This window comes from Micropterus dolomieu, linkage group LG05, assembly GCF_021292245.1.
Source record: "Micropterus dolomieu isolate WLL.071019.BEF.003 ecotype Adirondacks linkage group LG05, ASM2129224v1, whole genome shotgun sequence".
In the NCBI taxonomy this organism is placed as follows: Eukaryota; Metazoa; Chordata; class Actinopteri; order Centrarchiformes; family Centrarchidae; genus Micropterus; species Micropterus dolomieu.
The window spans coordinates 28,462,187-28,483,662 of NC_060154.1; the positions used below are offsets into that span (position 1 = coordinate 28,462,187).

The 21,476-nt window shown below is 38.6% G+C and overlaps 1 protein-coding gene across 5 annotated transcripts in view; it reads right to left on the minus strand.

Moving 5' to 3' along the window:
- znf644b (zinc finger protein 644b) overlaps positions 1-20,255 on the minus strand; it is a 36,850-nt gene extending 16,595 nt beyond the window's left edge. For 3 of the 5 annotated variants that reach the window (XM_046050726.1, XM_046050725.1, XM_046050727.1), the window contains exons 1-2: positions 20,067-20,255; positions 12,568-12,612 (exon numbers count right to left, since the gene is read on the minus strand). The gene's annotated coding sequence lies outside the window, so the exon portion shown is untranslated. The remainder of the gene's footprint in view (positions 1-12,567; positions 12,613-20,066) is intronic. The other 2 variants (XM_046050723.1, XM_046050724.1) reach the window with 2 other exon arrangements.
- Positions 20,256-21,476: the final 1,221 nt, after the last annotated feature.

Sequence of the window (21,476 nt, forward strand, 5' to 3'; positions counted from 1 at the left end):
TCATTGTTTGGTTGTTGTGTTGGATCCTACTGAATTGTACAGTAAACTGCATCAAATAAAAGCTTTAATTTGTACCAACAGCAAAAATAAAATCACTTCAAGTTATAGAGTTTAAAAGGATCTCAAGCGGCATTCTCTAATAGTTGGTGGGCTGGGAAGCATGCCATATACTCAAATCAGTATGGCTTTGAGTCTAGCTCCCAACCTCATTGCATGTCAAATCCAATTTGCTTTCATCTTTGTGTCATTCTCCACTGTGCACAATCTAATTTGCCAGAACAGTCGTCTATAAAAATGTTTTGCCTGAATTACTTGTTTTACTACACTAGGTAACTGTGTTAAGTAGTCATTTTACATGTGTTCTTTAAAGCGATATTTATATAATGGTAGAGACAAGTCAAAGTCAGCCACCTACTTCCATCACAAAGATACTGAGTGCAATGGTTAAGCATTCTTGTATGACCTAACAGTGTAATTTTTTTATTGTTTTCTATCTACATTTTAAGACCCATCTATGCTAAGGTTTAAATCTATGGAAGGGTGAAGACAACATCCTGGTTTTTCTAGTCACATCTCCTTTGTTGCATTGTAACACTGACTCACAGGAGCTTTGGCTTCTCAAAACAGCAGAATCTTCATTTTACGAGACCATAAGATGTAACTGATTAGAATAATTATTTAATTATTCAGAGTTTAGAGAATAAGTAACAGTTGAATTAATATAAACCTCTAACAATAAAGATAAGTTACTATCGTGGGACTTTATATGACATGGGGGCATGGGGAGTTGGTGGGCCATTAATGCTAGAGTCGATGGTTCAATCCCTGGGTCCTACTGCCCACATGTTGAAGTGGCCTTTGAGCTACATATACATAGAAAGACTCAAAGTATATAGAATTTACTTGATTAAATGCAATAATGGCCAAAGGTTTTAGGCAGGTGTGGAAAATGTTGTCAAGAAAGAATGCTTTAAAAAATGGACGTGTTAATGAATTATATTTATCAATTAATAAAATACAAAGTGAGTGAACAGAAGAAAAACCTAAATCAAATCAATATTTAGTCTGACCACCCTTTGCCTTCAAAACAGCATCAATTCTTCCAGGTACACTTGCACAAAGTCAAGAATTTTGTAGGCATATCTTCAGGTATATGATTCAACAGTTGTCTATGAAGATTCTCAGTCATCCAGGTCATAGTTATCCAACGAAGGTTAAAGTCAAGGCCAACTGGACTTGGTAGAAGATACTGGAACCACAGTATCTTCAACCAAGTCCAGTTGCCCTTGACTTTAACCTTCGTTGGATTCAACAGTTAAACCAAACAGGTGCTAATGAGCACCAATTCAATTCATATGTAGGTTGAAACACCGTCATTACCTGAAACAGAAAGAGCTGTGTAGGAGGAATACAGCTGGGTGAGGAACAGCTAAATTCAGCTAACAAGGTGTGGTTGCTGAAGACAGTTTACTGTCAGAAGTCAGACACCATGGCAAGACAGAGCACAGCAACAAGACCATGGTAGTTACACCGCATCAGTAAGGTCTCTCCCAGGCAGACATTTCAAGGCAGACTGGGGTTTCCAGATGTGCTGTCCAAGCTCTTTTGAAGAAGCACAAAGAAACGAGCAACACTGAGGACCGTAGATGCAGTGGTTGACTGCAGCAGATGAAAGACACATCGTGTTTACTTCCCTTCACAATCAGAAGATGTCCATCAGCTCAGAACTGACAGAAAACAGTGGGACCCTGGTACACCATCTACTGTCCAGAGAAGTCTGATCAGAAGTGGCCTTCATAGAAGACAGCCAAAAATCCATACCTCCGAACATGGAAACTATGAATTGGGTGCAGAAAAATGGCAGCAGGTTCTCTGGACTGATGCTGAGGCTGCAGCAGAAGGTAGTTTGTCTGCTTAACAACACAGGAATATGATTCAACAATTCATTCAGCAGTACAAAAATCAGTGTCTGCAGGCAACAGTAAAGCACGGTGGAGGTTCTTTGCTGCATTTCTGCAAATGGAGTTGGTGATTTGGTATCAATGGTCTCCTCAATGTTGACAAGTACAAGCAGATTCTTATCCATCATGCAATACCATCAGGGAGGCATCTGATTGGCCCCAAATTTATTCTGCAACATGACAACAACCCCAAACATACAGCGAAAGTCATTAAGAACTACAGTTTCAGGAAGAACAGTCCTGGAAGTGATGGTATGGCCCCCACAGAGCCCTGATCTCAACATCATCAAGTCTGTCAGGGATTACATGAAGAGAGAGAAGCAACTGAGGACTGTGGGTAGTTCTGTGGGTAGATGTTTGGGCCACCCTACCAAGTCCCTTCAAAACCTTTGTGCAAGTGTTTCTGTAAGAATTTATGCTGTTTAAAGATAAAGGGTGGTCACACCAAACATGGATTTAATGTTTTTCTGTGCATTCACTTTGTATTTTGTTAATTGATAAATATAATTTATTTTTGATAGTAACATTTCCACTCCTGCCAATAACTCTTGCACAATACGATACATTTTGTTGATTTGTTAATATGTTATTTGGAAATGCAAAACAGCACTTAATGCAAAAGTAGTTAAGAACTGATTCTGATTAGTAATTGACCGAAAATGTATGTAAATGTATTGCTGAGTCCGTTATCATTTTAATGCCAAAACTGCTTGTACTAGCTTCTTAAATGTGAGTATATAATTTTTTTTCCTGTTTTATATAATTGTATATTGAAAATGTTGGGTTTGTTCACTGTTGGCTGAACGAAAGAAGCCATTTGGACCCCTTAGAGCTCTATAAAATTGTGATGACAAACTAATTTCTGACATTTCATAGACAAAACGAATAATTGAGAATGAAAATAATTGTTTGTTGACATCCAAGACAACTGCCCACTACAAAGAACATTCCATAAAATAAATATATCATGTGACATTTTGTCTTCATCTTCAATTGTCAATTATCTAATGCGGACAACTGAAATACACAAACTTTAAGTCTTATAAAGGACAACAAACAGATTGTGGAAGAAGAGTTTGGCGCTGTAGGCTTGTAAGGCTGTGAATGTCTAAGCAGATTCCTTCTTCCTGTTCTACAGAAGACCCAGGCTGGCAGCACAGTGGAGACAGCACTAAAAACCAACTGGGACCAGTCAGCCAAACCATTTCAACTGCTGGAGCTGTCTGTATGGATCAACAGCCAACCTTATATTCCTCTGCCTTCGCCTTTGCTGGAGAAATGTCTAAACAAGGGGAGCCCCAGTCCCTCAAGTACTGCTCTACACAACTTCCTCAGCTAATGGGATCTATTGATTTATTTGACACAATGTGAATTTATGAAGCTGCCTCTTAAGTGTGAGAGTATCAAAGTGTGGCTCAAAACAAACAGATAGAGATTCAGCTCGACACTCCAGTAATCCCAAGGTGAGTATGTTTTCTCAGTGAAGGTGCCACAGTGAAAAAAAAAAAAAAAAAACCCACACTGTTTAGTTCTTCTTCTGCTATCACAGGCCTACAGTTATACCCACAGCATCAAACAGCAGAAAAGCAGGAAGAAATTAGCAATACCCCACAAATCAAATCTCACTTTCCTTAATGTGATTAGAACAACGTTAAACTGAAAAACACAATAACAGATCCATAAAACGGCGTCAATTTCTTACATTTGCACAGGCGAAAATAAAGAGTGGCTTCACACAATGTCTTTGTCTTGATTACATACTCTTTTATCCCACTGAATTCTTATCACCCGAAGGTCATTTCCATAATAATGGTCTCCATTCTCCCTAATGGGATTTTGGCTGTGATTATGTATGCCAGCGTCTTGTGCAGACACTATCAGCCCTGTCATCCTGAATTGCACAAATGTAATTACACAAAGCCTTTGATAACTAAACAATGTAATTTACTGCTTGAGTGAAAATATATACCGGAGTTACATGACTCAATTTATACACTAATGGAAAATGTACCATAGGTGGTATGTTGCAAAGACAATTCTGTTCTTTATAGTAAGAACAAATAGAAATGCTAATGCATGTCTTTACAACAAGAATGTTGGTCTCCATTCAAGTGATTAAAGAAAAGATTCATAGTTTAGTACCACTGGATATGGTAACTTAAAATAATAGTGATTTATTAATAATGTGGTAGGTTATCTGTGAAGGGATATTAACATGTACATAATAGAGAGCTGAAGTGTCACAGGAACTTCGAGGTGCTGTTCCAGAAGTAAGAACACTTCATTCAAAACACCACTGAAATGAAACGATGCGAATAACTAAAAATTGAGCCTTGGAACATAACTAGAGCCCGACAGATATGGGTTTTGGAGGCCGATGGAGATATTAAAGTGAAAACGAGCCGATTCATAAGTCGATATTTTGATTTTAATAATGACTTGGATAGTAGATCCCTCTACTGTATAAACTACACTTGAACAGGCTGATATGAAAGCTGTTCTGTAGTGGGCTATAATAAGTTTTCCTGAATGAATTTTGTTAAAAATGCCCTAGATTCCAGTCTCAACAACTGATCATGTAAACAACTTCACATCAATAAATACTTAATAGAACAAAATCAATAATCCGTAATGCAGAGAGTGAGAAAAAATAAGCATGTGTATTTTACCTTACACATAATCTGACATAAAAACTACTTTCAATGTAACATATATCTAGTTTTTCCTTTCACCAGCACTCTCATCAGCACACTTTCTCTACCATCTGGCTCTAATACATCCCATGTATGATACAGTGACCCAATGGAAATGCTGCTCATGAATGCATCTGCAACTTGTTAGATAGTTGTTCAGCTCACGTTTATTTATATTATTTATATTTATATTTATAACTGCTCATTTACGTTAGCTCTCTTCAACTGATAAACATGGCATCAGCTAGCTTTGTGGGTAATCTAATTTAGCCATCGGCAGCGTTAGTTGCTGTAAGCAATATTAGAGAATATTTAGAAGTGATGAACAAGGGAGAAATGATATGACCTTTTGCTACAGCGGCTACACTGTCTCAGACATAAATCTATTATCAAGTTTGTCAACAGCGTAGCCTCCACTACTCAACTACTGTGACATTAAACATACTGCTGTGACCCGGGAGGAAACCGGGGGAGGGCATTTTAAAACGGGAAAGTTAGCAAGTAAGTTTTCAGGAGAGGAGAAGTGATGAGGGCTTTTGTACTATTATTTAAGTCACGTAACAAATGACTAACTCACCGCAAGCTCAGTTACTCGGTAGACTCGGTCAGCTGATTGTTATGTGGTGGATGTATAGCCTGTTTTGAACAGGGGAATTGCAGAGTGCTCCTGGTGGGCAAACTATGCAACACTCCTGGCATGATTGAAGGATCTGCCTCTCTGTTTCTTTTATAATCATCACTTATCGGTTGTTATAATCGAAGACTGACTTAAATGCAATTAGCTCACATCGGACGGTGTTATCGGTCGGGCTCTTAACGTAACCATACGCAGCAGCATGTTGTGTGGTTCAATCCATGGGTTAAACATTTAGGCTTGGCACAAGTCCATGGACAAGTCAAGAGACCGTGACTGGTTCGGAGAGGACCAAATGGTGTACATATTTTTTGACAGAAGATATTACAGTTAAAAGGTTTTTAAAAATTAGGACTACATTAGAATAGTGTGTCGGATATGGACACAACTAAGTTACAATGACATTAGTTTGAATGCCCACCAAGTAAATGTTGTTCAACTTTGTTAAAATAATGAAGGTTTTTATTTCCAGTAACAAGTCTTGTAGTGAATGTGAACTTGTGAATATGCATAGTAAGCACAGGGAGAAGTTTCATTTTTATAGAAGTGGAACAGAGGCTAGCCCATACCTGACGACAGGACTTCGGCTCCAACTTATATGAAGCTACAGCCAGCAGCCAGCTAACTTTATATAAGTAAGTAGCTTTACATAAAAACTGAAAGCAGGGGAATACAGCTAGCATAGCTCTGTCCATAGGTAACTTAATGTCCAGCAGCTCTACAACTCATAATTAACATGTCATATCTTGTTTGTTTATTGCATACAAAAAAAATGTAAACGAGTTGTGTTAGGCATATTTCGTTACCTTTGGACAGAGCCATGCTAGCTGTTTCCCCAAGTTCAGTCATGGTTCCAGCTGCTGGTCAGTCTTGGCAAGACAGCGAATAAGCATATTTCCCAAACTGTTGAACTATATAGTTTTAACTACAAATGTTAGTATAGAAAAGCATGTGATGCAAAATCTGTGGAGGAATATGCACATATGTAATAAACACTTTCACTTGCAATGGAGACTAAAACCAAAAGTATAGCCTAAGCGTTAAAGTGGCAAGAGTAAGGTTTTGAACCACAGGTTGAGAATGAATCTTGAAAACCAAAGAACAATCCTGTCCTGTGGCAAAGGTTCAGCACAAGCAAAGAATCCCCCCAAACCTGCCCACAACAAACTTCTCTTTGCCCCCCTCTCCTAAAAAAAAGGGGAATGAGTGAAGAAGCTGTGATGGTAGATTTACTGATGAAAAAAGGTGAAGCGAGAACATTCGGAGTGATAAAAGGGGACAGGGAGCGAGTGACAGTTGGGTTAAGACAGAAGTCATGTTCAATAGCAGGTAGAAACATCAAACAGTGAGTTCACAGGAAACCCATGCAACCTTGTCTTGAAGGAGGATTTTCTGTTGTGTGGAGTAGATTATATCTGTTCAAGCTGCTGACACGGCCTCATTTGCTGCCCATAGTGTTGGAGGGGGATTAAACGATATAAACTTTAAAGCTTTAAACAATACCTTTCAAAATTAAATGGATTAAGGGAGGGATGTCTGATGGGGATTTCCCAAGGCTTTGTTAGTTTTAAACTCTACTCCTTTTAAAGGGGGGGAAGAAAAGAAAAAAAACAGCAGTTAGAAATTTCTCAGGCATGTGACCGTTTTAATGAGGCGGCTCTCACGTTGAGGAGGGCAGTGGGCACAGGAGGGCTGCCAAGCAGATGGCTCTCATAAACATCATATCTGCTCTGTTTAGATACATGAATTCTCATCTCCCAACACTGAGAGGAAAACAAACCCGACCATCACCACAAGCACTACCCACTTGCCCGCTTTTGGCAAGCTGTGCCAGCTCGTTGAAATGGCACATTTCCATTTCTTGCATTTCCCCTTCATAACAATATGCATGAGCTGCGCAATTGATATACATAACCTCTAATCTGTTATAAGTATGCAGAGGAGATGCAGCCATTGCGGTGATGGGTATTTTTGTTTAGTGCCAGTTAGGATGTTGACTTTTATTAAATGTTATTATTACCATATAGCTGAAAGTATACAAATACTAAGCAAGACAGAGGTTGTTGCTATGATTAGGCATGCTTCAGATGCTTTCCTCTTCAGTTGAGATGGGTAAAAAAAAAAAAAAATATATATATATATATATATATATATATATATATATATATATATATATATATAAATAAACTTTGTTGCTGCCGCTTTGCTGTAGACATGTGACCATTCAGATGAAAGGGAGTCGGTGTCAAACTGCTCTCTAAATTGAGGACAGGCTCCACATTGCTGAGCAGACATCAGTGAGCTTAAATTCGGAGGCATGTCAAGCATCGCAGGTATTAGGATGAAATCTCTCATTATCTTACTTTACAACATAATATGAGAGCACCACAGCAGGAATGGGGGGAGGGGGGGGGTGCAGGGAGCGGGGGCCTCGTAGTCACTAATGGCAACCAAAGTGAGTCCTCAGTAGTCACCTTCAATTCTTTTATTAGACCAGGAAAAACAACTCTAAACAGTAACTGGATCAAGTCTGTCGTTTGCAGCCTCTGATTGGCTATAGAGACTTAGAAGTGGCTAAAATGAGCACCACTATGATCACATGGGGTCAAAAGGATGACATGAATAGCAGAGCCTATAGTGAACAAAGAAGAAGCGAGCCTCTGAAGAGAATACTCCAAATCTGTGGCTGTCAAAAAGCCACGAGGAATTCAGAGGCCAACAAAAGCCTATTTATCTAACTCTATCAGGGAAAGTGGACAGCTTGAGCGCAGTAGCCTTGACAGCAGTGGGATTCCCTTGTCATTTCCCAAGGTCCACATACACACACACACAGACGCATGTAAGATGATTATTCAGTACTGCTTGTCAATTGTACCTTTTCAACCCGGATCAATGAGTCGTCTTGCACCAGGGGCCTGTATCAGCGCCAGTCATTAACATGTGAGTGCCACTCTATCAGCTCCAGCTCCAAATAAATCAAAGGGTCGGCCACAGAAGAAAAGGGGCTAATATTTCCTCAATAACCCCAGAGAGACACCATGGAGAGATGCAAATTGCCTCCCAGGAGACCCCGGGGGATGTGAAGGAGGAACTCGCTGGGAGGCAACGGGAAGCTAATGAGTATAATGGTAAATGTATACAAGGAGAGGGAGAAAAACCTCTCTATTCATACCAATTAATACAATCTTATCAATGGAGGTGTACTGTAGAAGGAGGGCCCATGTCTCACCCCATGCCCTCCTCCCCACTTCCACCTCGGAAGCATCTGTATTATTCAACATGGGCCAGGCTGCGGTCATTAGCCCTGTGGGAGACTGGGCCAGGCCTGGGGAGTTAAGGAGATTTTAAAAACCTCTCACTCCTCACATCAAAACAAATCGGGCCAAATCAAAGGGGCTCAAAAATGTCCTTTCTTGAAGGGGTGAGGGAGGGAATTGCCATTGTTGTGAAAGCCTGCTTTCTGCAGCGTGGATGTACAAACGCACAAAAAGCTAGCATTAGATAAGTAGCTTCATCAATCATGGTGCATTTAGGAAAAAAGGATTACTGATGATTATAATGCTGGGACATAAAATAATATACATTTAAACCGTAACAGTGTTAAATATCTTTGCATAATAACTAGAAAATGATGGCATCAATACATTTAATTAATTAAATGCTGCTTAACAACTGTGACATCTGAGATTTCATAATTTCTTTCTACATGATTAGCAGATTAACACTTAAAAGAACAGTAGGTTCACTGAAAATGAAGACAGTATTTCATTGCGGCTGCTGACACCATGCCAGAAACCTAATGAAATAAAACAAACCCAACATGTTCAAACATGTATTGTGAAAATCCTCAGTCCCCAAAAACTTATTTTTCTCAAACGAGTGAAAAAGTCTGTTAATGGGGGTAAAATTATTTAAAAAATAATACTAATTATCTCACCCCACTGGCAGATTTTTTTTGCAGTGCCTAAACACACTTTTAGTTTCTTGTATCTAATAAACATGGCCCTCTATTTAAATCAAGCCACTAAACAGCATTGACACAGCAAGCTAATAATACATGATTTGGATTTTTTGGGGTTGATGTTCCCCTTAAACTACAAACCTATGAAGGCCATCACACAGAAAACTTTTTTTCTTGCAGTTGTTTCACTCTTTACATTTGTTAAAGCATTGTTGTAATACAGTATATCCAGTGCACCAAAACCTCCTCCAATACCAAAAATCACCAACAGATGGCACCTGTAGCCATCGAAAATACAAAAAATTTAAACACTTATGTGGAAAACAGGTTTCCCAACACTTTTCTCCCACTTTGGGCCCACTTTTCCCACCCACACCAAAAATTGCTTCCTTGCACCACTAGAGTTCAAAAACTAGGGGACCTTTAAGTTACCTCTGAATCAATACGGCCATGGTATGTAGTTTAAGGAAGCATTTGAACTACCTGAAAGAGCAAACAAATGCTTCAAAAGCATAAGAAGAGGGAATGCCTCGATGTATCATTCTGAAGGTCATTTATCAAGGTTGAGAAATATATCTTATGGCAGCTGATTGGAGGAGGATTTGCCTCCCAGAGATCACCAAGGGGACTGAAATGAAGGTTAATCACTATATAACTTTCTACATGTATAATCCTATACTCCAGATTTCATTGAGCATAGCTGTAAAAGCCCTCCGTCAGCATAATTGCGCCTAACCTGTGCCCCGCGTGCTCAAATCTCTAAAATATCACATCCAGCTCTGAGAATAAGTGGGAAATTAATGAGGAAAGTGCTGAGCTCAACCTTAGATAGGTATCACAGAAAGGGTTAGCCGCCTCACAGCTCATGTACAATAGAAGCCTGCTAATCCAAACTCTCAAAGACAGAGGTTGTTTGGACTTGTGAAATGTTCTGTGGGATAAATACAAGACCATACTGATTTGACTTTGGTGCATCTGGAACAGACCTAAAATATACCAAAAATGAAACGGCAAGTATTTTTAAAGTAGACTGGTTAATTAGATTTAGTACTATAATTAGAACTATAATTACCTTGGATACAAATAATGGAAGTGCATTAGATTAATAAAAAAAATAATAAATGCCATAAATGACTTGCACTATCATATTATTATTATAATATATCAGTATAGTCTTTAGTCATACCTGCATGTACTGATCTTTTTAATATGGATTTTTCCTATTAAGTTTTTTAAACAATAAGCTATTATTTGTGTCCATCCATTAATCTTCTTTTCATCTCATCTATTCAATTTAATGTGATTACACAGACCACATTAACTGATGCTGCTTTTCAATGTATTATCCCTCTGAGCGAGAAGTGAGAGTATCAGTGATCATATTCTGCCCCTTAGTGGAGGAAATGGTCCATAACCTGAGTGAAACAGCATAATAGGAGGCCTGATCTGCAGTGCCTGAGCAGCAGGCTGGATTGTGGACATCTGCAGCTCGTGACTTAGTGCTTCATTCAGCCTTTGATGGACCAAAGCAACCTCACCTGCCAGTCCCTTAGATTTAAGTAGCTACAATCTGTCTCTCCTTTAAACAAATTCCTCTCCAAGAAGAAGTCACTCCCATGGCTCTTTAAAAGCAGAGTGCCACTCAATTTGCATGTAAATTTAGGTTTGTGAACATGAAGAATATCCCAAACTAAAAACTATAAAGATTGGGAATCAAAGTTTGGATGTTGTCATGACATAAACTGGCTTCAAAAGCTGCTTGTTTGCGGGTTTTTATATAATCAGGCTGCATCATATGTCAGAGAATCAGAACCAGAGGCTGAACCCTCATCCCTGGAAATTCATCCATAATATGCTTCTGCAAATCCCTCTCCGTAAAGCTGCCGTCACAAATTAAGGAGCATCGTATCTCCATACGGTTTGCTACAGCAGCAGTGAATGTTCACTAATACAAATGTAAGCAGGAAAAAGCCAAATATGAGAGCTGAAATTACAGTATGAGGGTTAAAATTAAATGTTATTGCACGTTCATGTGTAAAACCAATGAAATATCTAAAAATAATCTATTTGTTCAAATCCTACTAGTGGTTAAGTGTATTAGAACTTGGTGCTTGAAACCTGATCCTCCCTCATACAACACGTGGATTCAAAAAGCATGAGGACTTTTATGAGCTGGAGCAAATAACATAAGGCTCCGAAAGCCCAAATGTATGAGGAGGTGAGGTCCTATAGTGCATTAAGATTACCCAAGCCATTCCATACTCTCTCATACTGCATGACATACATTTCAAAGTACATTCATGGTTCTGAATTTATTTGGTTTCTTCATATTTGAATGTATTTGTAGCTACGCAAATATGAAAACATCTCAATACTGGATACATCTATTTAGATTACACTGCACTGTATAAGAGGCTGAAATCAAAAAACCCAGCTGTAATTACTTATTATTTTCATTATTAATTAATCTGATTTTTTTGATTACTCAATTAACTGTCTGGTCTGTAAAGTGTTACAAAAAGTAAAGGATTGGATGACAAGGTGACATCTTCACATTGCTTATTTAGTCCAACAAACAGTCTAAAACCAACCAATATACAATTTCAACATATAGTTAATCAACAATAGTAGCTCACACCATTAGAAAATTAAACAAAGACTAGAGTATTGTAAAAACCAGTTGTGTGTCAGTGATTCTGTTTCACACTGGAAAATAATCAACAGCCAGCTTGTCACTCCCTACAACCTGCCAAGCGTAGGAGTGGAAGCACTGACACATGTAACTGACATCTCAGATTTAATTTGACTGGTAATCACACCCTGCTATAGTTTCAGAGCATTTCACACATCTGAGCTACAGTTTCAGGTGTTAAGCCGGTAAGGAGATATACAACTGTGCCTCTGAATGATAACACCTCTTCAGAGACGGTCACATTTTAGGTTTATGCTCTGCCTTTGGGATTATGATAATGATAATACTAACAAGACAAACATTAGATTCCACACAACACACACACTGTCTTGCTATTCCATTAAAATACAATCAACACTCATTTCGAGCTCAGCTTTACCCGCTCAAATACTTTCATTTCAGTTCAGTGGCTATTTGAAACTAATTACAAGCGTGTGTCGCTTCACGGCAGGTCACCTTGTTGTGATTCTTGTCTGAATCATAAATCATGAGCTGATAATATCACTTCTAATAAGATGCAATATTCTACTAATACCACCTGTGTTTGTCAAATTTGAGAAAGTGGATCTCTATAATCATGCAGAATGTTTAACAAAATAAAACAGAGCCAGTCAATATGTAGTTACCAGTCTATGTTGAAGCACTGATTCCACCACATGGCTCTTACAGACCTGTAACAGAGAGACAAATAGCAAGAAAACGTTCTTTAACTTTGTTAATAATGAAGCTTTGATTTTCTTCACAAAAACATTTCAGGTTTCAGTACGATTTCGTGATTACATCTGACACACCCTGCCTCAGGGAATCTGTCCCTTTCAGACTCTGTTTTACGATCCATAACTGAAAGCTGAGGACATTATTTCTTGAAAAATACATCCACACAAGAACACAAAGGAAATATGAAGTCAGATTAGTGCTATAATGATGAGTTGATTAATCAATTTATTGATTAACAGGAAATTAACCTTTGTGTTTGTTTGGGGTCCAACAGGCCCCACCTGTTGTATGTGTAAAAATAATAGTTTTGAGAAAATCAACCAACTTCCTCCATATTCAATATTTTTCTTATTTTTATTTAAATAATTTTAAGAAAACTTTAATAAAAAAGTGTCTATTAAAGTAAAAGTGACAAAATATGGAAATGACCATAAAGCATTGTATTACTGTGAAAACATATTTTTTTTTAAAAATACATATTTCCCTTTTGTTTGCCAAAAAGTCATTGATAGACAAATAAATCCTGTCCTCCATAGTGACAATAAATATTTCTGGAGCTACTTACCTCTAAAGAGGTCGAACTCCCTGTTAGACGTATTCTGAACAAATATAAAACTCCAATAACAGAAATCCAAACAGAGTTATGCAGAGGAAGGGTAGTGCTGCGTTTATAATACTTTCTAAAATCTGTTGTATTTTAATCCTATATTGCAGCTAAAGTCTCTGAGACCCCAGCCAAAGTATTAACATAATTTTCTGTAGTCACAATTCTTCATATATCAAGCACAAATAAGAAAATAACAAACAAAAAAAACATTGCTGGTTCCAGCTTCTCAAATGTGAGGATCTGCTGCTTTACTCTGCTTTATATAAATTGTTTATTTAATATCTTTGAATTTGGAATGTTGGTCAGACAAAACAAGTAATCTGAAGATGTCCCCTTGGGCTAATTTTTCACTTCTGAAAACATAATCAACAGATACAATAATAATTAGTCCCAGCCCTTGTCATACTGCCACAGTACTGTATGTTACAGCAGCAGTATAATTTGTTAGCCGAAATAGTAAGCACCATCATAAAAGTTGTTAGGGACAGCCAATAATGTTTCCTGCTTATTCATTAACTTAAACAAAAACAGAAATGTACCTTAAGGTTTAAAATGTAAATATTTTGGAAACTACAGCTGAAATTACTTGTCAATTAATCACTTACTCAGTCAACAAAAACATTATCCACAACTATTATGATAATTTTACGGCATATTATAAACAAAAATTGTCTGGTTCCAGCTTCTCATACGTGTGGATTTGCTGCATTTCTCTGTCTTAAGCATAAACTGGCTTTTGGACTGTTGTTCGAACAAACATTTACTGACATTATCTTGGCCTATGGGAAATTGTGACTGACATGTTTCACTATTTCCCGACAATTTAGCCCAATAATGCAAATTATATTTGCTTGAAGCTCTACTGGGAACCGGCATTTATATATTCATGTTCATCACCAACAGAAACAGCTTGAGTTATTAATTTCATGCAGATGATTTAATGAGTCAAATGTCAATGTGATTCAATGAAAACATGCCATCCTTATTTCCTCACCTCTGTTATATTTCTGCAGACCTCAATGTTCTTGGTAGATCCACCTGATTACTAAAATATCTCCTCTCTGCAGCTGTTCCTCAGCTGAGTTGCTAATTCAGGCCAGTGTACTTCCATTTAAGTAGTCCCATGAGTCTTCATTTATAGCTGTGTAAGCAGCCATCCAGGCCAACCGAGAACACATAACTGTTTGCTATGCTGAGCATTCAGGGACTTCAGGCATCTTGGTTAAAATATTTGACCTTGTCAAGTGACATATAATCAATTTGTGGATAACATGCCTCAACCAACTGATTTATTTAGTCGAGTAGTTGACTCTTTTACTCTCTGTGGTATAATGCAGGAAAACCTACACTAGGCTGTTAATCTGCCACTGACTTCCTCCTATAGCCATGCAAGCTCATACTTAGACACCTGCAGGGAATGATGGACTCACTTATGTAGGTCTACACGTTTTTGTTTTTTTACAGAACCTCCTTTCCTGAGCTAATAACAACTACAATGTAAATACACTCTTTCAGAGCCAGTGTTATGGAAGTTCTTCAATGACAAAACTATTGACCCTGCACAAAAATAAAATACTTGTATCATCGAGGAATTGTGCTATCTAGCAATCCCAATATTTCCACAGGAAAATCTAAAGAGTGCTATAGCAATCCTTACCAAGCTACATAATAGAATGTAGTTCAGAACCAATGATATAAACCCACGTCAAACAAACCCATCTCCTCTATACGCTGATGTGTTAGGGATGTTCTGTCCCTTGTCAAGTGCCTCTGCGGAAATGGTTAATCCCCCAGAAGTGTGTTGTCCCCAACAGCCATTAAAATCTCAACAAAACAGACAATTTAAAGATAATAAACTTGAATAACAAATTTTCATCTTACTTAAAGGTTCTGAGGATTTATTGACAGAAATGCAATATAAAAATACATACTAGGGCTGTCTCCGACTAAGGATTTACATCATCAGGCTACAGACGAATCAGAATCGTCAAGTCCTGCCTATAGTCGACAAATCGTGTGTTTTTTTGTGTGTGGCGATTGCAAGTGGGGGGAGGGGGGGGGTTACACACGCTTTAATCTTGAGAAACTGCAGAGCTGCAGACTCTTTTCATTCAACTTACACTGTAAATTTCCAGCTAAACTGAGGCGCTCTCTCTCTCTCTCTCGCCTGCCATTCACCGGTCTTGTGCAGAGTTTTACGTGCATTATCGCTGCTGACAACTGCATGCACGTCGTGGATCCATTGCAAGTAGCCAGCTATTTAAAAACAATAAAATATTCTTTATGTGATCAACGGTCATAAATTATCCGAAAGTCCTGTGAGGTGCAGACAACTCTACACAACTCCATCTCTTCAGCAAGTTCTCATCTGCCACTGCACACATACACGCTACGCCTACACATGCGCACTGACGACCCAGGGTTAGGGTTCCAATTTTGGATTTATTCACGCACTTCAAAAACATTTATTGAAAGTTTTACTCTTTTTACATGTTTATTTACAGCATTAAACGTTGAAATGTATATTGTAATAGGCTGTATATTAACTTATTGGGAGAAAACTAGGAGTTCTATGTAAAATCAGACATTGAGCACCCCCATATCGCTAAAATGTCATGATCCTTGTGTGTAATTTTTAACGTTATTCTCCAAATGTGTCTCTCCAAATCCTGTGTGAGTAAAAAGCACATTTTGATTATTTAATTTATGCAATGGTAAAAAAAAAAAAACAACAACTGCAAAATAAATGGAAAAAATGTGAATGTAGCCTACTTGTTCGGTATTCAGCTAATTTTTTTGATTATATTCGGCTTCGGACAAGAATTTTCATTTCGGTGCATCCTTAAAATAATGACATATTATAATAGTCAGCGAGTTATTAAAGGGTAACTACACCCTCAAATTCTGCTTGAACCCTGTGGGGAACTCTGGTGTTGAGAATCACTAAGCTTGTCTATTAAGCCTAGTTGACACTAGCCTGATTTGCCGGTCGGCGAGCTTGGCGACTGTCAGGCTGTGATCAGGGGTATATCAGCAATATTTTGGCGGTCGCCAGTCGTTATGAGTGAACTATTCATCAAAACGGCTCCCCGACACATCACTGACACATCACAATGCCAGCCAGATATCTAGCATGCCAAATATCTGGAGAAATCTTCCGACTCGACATCCACATCCAGCCAATGAGAGCAGGCAGCTGGCAGAGCAGGCGGCTACTTTTTCACTGCAAAACACTTTTTACTCTCCTCCAGCTCTCTCTGTAACTCAGACAATCCCTGCTATCTGCGTGTGCTAATCCATCCTTTCACCCATATTCTTTGTCTTTATAATTGCTATCTTTACAATAAACAACAGCTGTTTCGTGTGTAGGTTTGCATCATTTCCAGTTTCACATTTCACGTGTTTTCTTGACAAAATGTGGTTTGGACACCAGCAGTCAGGTGAAAGAGCCGCTCTCAGCTCACGCAGTGTGTGACCCCCTGTCATCGATCAGTCACGTAGTGTGAACGCCACAACGACTTCAAACTTCCCATCTTAACACGGCAAGTTGTGTAGTCTACAGAATAGCCATCGGCCAACGCTGACAGTCGTGTAGTCTGCACAAGCCTTTAGACCTAAGAGGCGTCACTTGGTTTTATTTTTGTTGGCCAAATATAGAATTGAACCTGGGATTCAGAAATTGAGATTTTTCTTGAGATATGTAGTCTTGTGGAGATTTAAACTGAGATAAGGACTCAGTAATCAGTGGTTGAACTGTGGATTTTGTATTGAGCTCTTACTGTATAATACACATGGGAACTTGTGTTTCTTGGCGTCTATAGGTACGTATAATAACTTGATACTTCTTTTACACCATTGCTCATAAAGCATCCTATTTTACTCAATCCCTTTCTAACCTCCTTTCTTCTTATCATGTCTGACATCTACAGTAATCAATCAATCTTCAATTGAATTACCTGGTTGTTAAGTAAGGTGGAGTGATTGTCTTGTACTAAAAGAAATAGGTCCTTTGGTGCATGCAAACATGCATACAGAATGTTTTTGTGTAAATACATTGAACATTTAATTACATTATTACCTTAAATGATGCCTAAATGAGATCAGTGTTATTCCTTTATTTAGTGCATACGTTTCAAAAGTGGCAGATAAAAGAAATTCAGTGTCAAAGAGGAACAGTACATCATTTATTAAAAAAATATTTGCATTGCAAAAAAAAATCACTATTAGATTAGATCGTTCAGCCCTACCACATAACATATTAGGCCAGGGGTCAGGGGACACAGCGGAGAATTGGCTGACCACCGCTCAATGTTAACATAGACAGCAACGTAGAGCTAGTAGACAGAGCTAACCAGCCATGAGAAGCTACTGTCAGACTCTGTTTCTCCACTGGAAAGACAGGGAACCAAGTGGAGCTTTGACAGTCACTAGAAGCACATTTATGGCCCTTTGAGAGAGTAATTGTGTGGGTACCTGTGTTGTAGCTGGGCTAGCAGCTGTACTACGAGAGGCTCTTTAGTGTGTCAGCTGTAGCCATACAGTTAACGTTGTGGTTAGTCAGCCTTAAATGTGTTATAAAGCTCAACAGTTATCAGCCGGCCCATTAGTTGTGTTTACTGCCACTGCAGAGGAATTCATCTTGTTGTACGATGTGGTTTTTCCACCAGCGCTTATTAGGCTTGCCATTACTAATGCAACTAGCAGTTTGCATCTGCTGGCAGCCGCTACTACAGGCAACATAGATAATAGACCTCAGAGCCTTGCAATTACGTCACGGTTAGGGAGGGGCCTGAGAATTCGTGTGTAGCTGAAGGCTACAGCCAAATATTTGCCTTGTTTCCATGTTGGATGTATGGCTTTTTGACTGCAAGGGTTCGGCTGCGGTCAAAAAAATAAATAAATAAAAAATCTCCTTCCTTTTCCTTGACCTCGATGGAAAAGGTCATGAGCTCACTTTGATTATTTTACAAGACTAGTAACAACATGCATATGGGTCTCAGTTATTGTTGACAGTCCAAGACATATGCATAGTTATAGCATAAGAGAGAAAAGGCTTAATTGCCAATGGTAACTTACATGGTGATCGATGTCCTTTACCTGTCATGGTCCATGATTTTATTTTTAATTTTTTGTACAAAATTCAAATACTACACTTATTTCACATATTTCCACAATCCAAACATTAGATTACAGCAAAGCCAAAAGAAATCAAACCAAAAGAAAGACATTGTGAGTGAAATTGTGAGTGTCTTATTCAAGTATCATATCATGTGCATCTGTATTGCAAGGATTTTGCTAAATGTGGTCGATGGATTTTATCGTTTGAGTTTAAGAATGTGCGTCGCTTTAAATGTTGAGGCCACAAGGAATTGTGGGACGGCATTATCTCCTTTCCTTTCGTATAGGATGGTCCGGTGTACCCTATGCTAAAGGAGATAAGAAAGGAAGTACTGAAACACCTTTTGTTAGCTTTTAGAGAATTCAACCAGTTCTTATCATGGCTACCACTTCAATACTTGTCACTTGAGTCTCTTCACTCAGTTAGGAACCTTCCTAAGCAAAAAAAGACTTTTTAACCGCAGCCTTACATTAAGGACACTTCTGACCAGACTTCTCCAATACTAGATGGGTTTACCAGGGTCCCACTGCCAGTTCTGAGCTGATGGCATTGTCTTTCATCTGCCGCAGTAAGTTTCCATGGCCGGCCACTGCGTCTACAATCCTTAATGTTGCTGGTTTCTTTACGCTTCTTCAAAAGAGCTTGGACAGCCCATCTGGAAACCCATGTCTGCCATGAAATGTCTGCCTGGGAGAGACATTTCTGATGCAGTATAACTTGTGTCTTGTTGCTGTGCTCAGTCTTACCTAGATGAATTGATGCTGTTTTGAAGGCAAAGGATGATGACACCAAATATTGATTTGATTTAGATTTTTCTTCTGTTCACTCACTTTGTTTTATAATATACATATACAGACATATCATGGGTGGTGTATAAGTATTTTGCCTTAAGAACTTCCTCAAGATTATATGTGTTTATATTTTCTTCATAATTTGTCATCATTATGTTAAAATGTGCTTAGATGCTTGTCATGTTTTTCTGTCCTTGTTCTGCAGTTGGCATCGTCTTCCTGCAGTACCATCTAATTTTGACTTCAGTGACTGTTGTTTTACAGGCCACTGGCAATACTTTTGGCGTTTATGAACTTCCATACAAATTTCCCCCACTACCACACGTTGCATTCGCCTCACTGCAATAATCACTACACATTTTTAAATGGCCACTTAAATTCAGTAAGGGAAAGCAGAGATACATAACTTGAGAAACAAAGTTTACACGCAACACTGTAGCTCTGCGTCAAATGGTTTTCATCCTACAAAAATGACCGCTGTAACAAAGAGCTGTATCTGGTCTTTCGAATTCAAAGAAAACAGCTCTTTCTTCTCTTGCCCTCTTCAGTACAAACAAACAATTTAGCTGGATAGCGAAGAGCTACCTCTCGCATCCGTGACTTTGTTTTGACAGGCTATGCGACAGTCAGCTAGCTGCTTGTCACACAGGCTGAGCCACAAAGAGAAAACCGCATCTACAATATCTCGGACAAATACTTTATGTTCTCACAGCGCACCAATTTAAGTTGAGGTGACTCTAGCCAACCCTTTCACAGTTTAGTATTCAGTCCCTGCAGCGGTTTATACCTTCACAGCGACCCACGACAGCGACACATAGCTGAGTGATGACCACACCTGGCTACGGCGTATCCCTGCGCACAGCAAACTGTACAGCAGGCTGCAACACCTACCTCAGGACGACGACTCATGTCCTCAAGCTTGTCATTGCACTTGACACCGTTGCTCGTCTTCCCCTCTCTTAGACTGTCGCCATTTTGCTTTAAAATCACGCAGGTTGCACTCTCGACCAGAGGAGAAGGATGTTCACGGCGGAGGTAGAGAAATGAGCGTCACCCTGACTGCACACCGACCCCCTTATGTCCAGTTTGGCTCCCCGCCTGTCCGACGAAACGATACATTTGGACCAGCTCACCTTAATAACTAACCTACAATACTAGAGCGACATATATGTACCCAAATTTGAAACTGAAGAACAGAATGTGATGACAAAACATGTTTTAAAGTTTGGGTACCTAGCGCATGACCTTGAACTGACTGCTGCTTTATATTATATCAAACATTTAGCCTTTCTGACAGAGACACATACTTAGTGTAATCACTGTCATAGTGGTAAACAGACAAAAAATATATTTATTATACAAATAAAATAGGCCTGCTATTGAAGCCCACATTACTGTAAACAGGGAACATTTTGGCTTGAGTGTATAGTTGCTCTGTTGCTCTCTTCTGGGTTTAACAAACCACAAGAGTGCCATCCACAGTTTAACAAGAAGTTGGACTACAAGCCGGACCGGACAGAAATGGTTAAAAATGTCTTATGTGACCATGAACTACATTTGAAAATGGTTGTAATGAAAGTTTCACTGGTGAATATATGCTAGTGTTGTATATTTAATGTTCAATTGCTCGTGTACAAGTAAAGCAGTGAGCTTTAACCCTCATTTAAATTGTAGGATAATGATGCAGAATACATGCTGAAAATGCATTATTAATGGTGTTGCATGTTTTTCCTTGACTTTTCCCTTTTCCCCATGATTCCACAGGAAAACCATCAGGCATTTCAAACCTCATGAGTCAGGGGGGTGGAAATCATTTATATTTATAATGTCCATCATGTTATCATTGATGTGTTTTTAAAGCAGGTGCTTTGCAATGATCATTTCTTTTAATGTTGCTGGTAGTTGCTTTGAACCCTAACCCTAATCCTAACCCTTACTTAACATGCTTCCCATCGAACTATCCAGGAAAACAAGCTTTCTGGATAACTTCATTTCTGATTGTCCCTTTCATAATTTTATAAGACATCTAAAATATGTGGATCATGATTGGATGATTGGTTTTTATCAAAGGTTAAATTAACTGGAAACTGGAAGCCTGATGCATTGAATTACATTGCAATTAAATGCAACTATATACCTTGTTATTATTATTCTGCACAAAACACAATAAGGTGAAAGCAGATATTCCTAACGATAACAGACTTTTATTGTGTATATGTCTTTGTTTGGCGCACTGAGAAAAACATAGTCTGTGTGTGGTGTCTGCAGTGGTTGATTGGAGTGGTAATTCTCAAATTCATA